Below are 1,319 nucleotides of genomic sequence, written 5' to 3' on the forward strand. Positions count from 1 at the left end.
CTTTTTTGGTCGTTTCCAGGTCCCCTCGGCACTTGTGGTCTATTTTTAGCCCAGGCTTTTCACCCACAACGTTTACAACGTCTGAAGCATTTTCACTCACTGAACTTGTCTTTACACTAGCGTGTTAAGTCAGACTTAAGAGCTGCTAAGTTTTTGTTAACCAAAAATTCGTGTGTGAAGGCCTAAGTAAAATCTCAAGTAACTTTACTTTGTATCTCATTAAAGTCGGAAAGTTGAAAAGATTCAAGAAAGTTTCAAGTGACTTGAAAACCATACTTAAAACCGAACTTGCGGTTTCTTGAGCTTTGCAGAGAAAGGCGAAGCATGTCAATCAGTCTTAATTATGTTGCGTGGGAAAATAGGCTTAAGTAAACCTGAAGTAAAAAAAAAAAAGATAGGTTGTCTGTGAAGCTTTCTTTTCCTTGAAGAATTTAAAATTTACTTGCCTAGAAATATTTCTTAGCTTATTTAGGCTCTAGTGTAAAGACTACCACTATTTCCGATAACACGCGACCTGCGTTGTCAAAAACGTTTCAGAATTTGGGGATTTTTTCGACGTCAATCAAACCGTTACCATAAAATCCAATCCTTGCATTTGCTTGACAAATAACTGCGGCAACAACGAGCAGAAGCCTGAGCAAAATTAAATATTGGCAGGAACAATTTCACCTTGGGAATCTAAACTTGTCATGTTTCAGTAAGAGGGTACAAAGACTGGAGATCTAAACGTGAAAAGTTTAGATCACGAGTGTAGCTAAATGGCGTGGGTAGTGGGTAGTGGGTAGAGGTCGTGGGACGCGGATGGGGGTAAATGTCGTGAGTAAAAAAATAGTACAAAAAAAATTAAACCAAACAAATAAAAAATTAAAAAATTAAGTAGCAAAAAGTTTTAAAATTCATGAAACGAAAGTCTCCGCGTACACACCAGTCCCATTCCCCTTCCCCGCGGTCAGCAAAACAAACTACAAGCGAATCCTTAGTACAAACGGACACTAAAAAGGGATTTAGGCGAAAAATAAAAGAAACTCTGTACTCTATCTACCTTTTGACTGACCCGTTGAAGTAAACTTTTGTTTCTAAGCGCAGCCTTTAGATTTTGATTGACATCGCAGAAAAACCTAAAATCCAAAGAAGTTTTTGACATCTCAGGTCGCGTGTTATCCAAAACAACTGTAAGCTTATGCAAATTTTTCTCTTTTGACCGCGGCGAATGCTGGGAAACACCCCATGCATGATGGCGCCTACTTTGATAATATTATTGCGTGATTACCCCCAACCATTAACCTGTAAACAGGCTCTCTGTTTGGGAACAGGGTTCA

The sequence above is a fragment of the Porites lutea genome, chromosome 6 (assembly GCF_958299795.1).
Source record: "Porites lutea chromosome 6, jaPorLute2.1, whole genome shotgun sequence".
NCBI lineage: Eukaryota > Metazoa > Cnidaria > Anthozoa > Scleractinia > Poritidae > Porites > Porites lutea.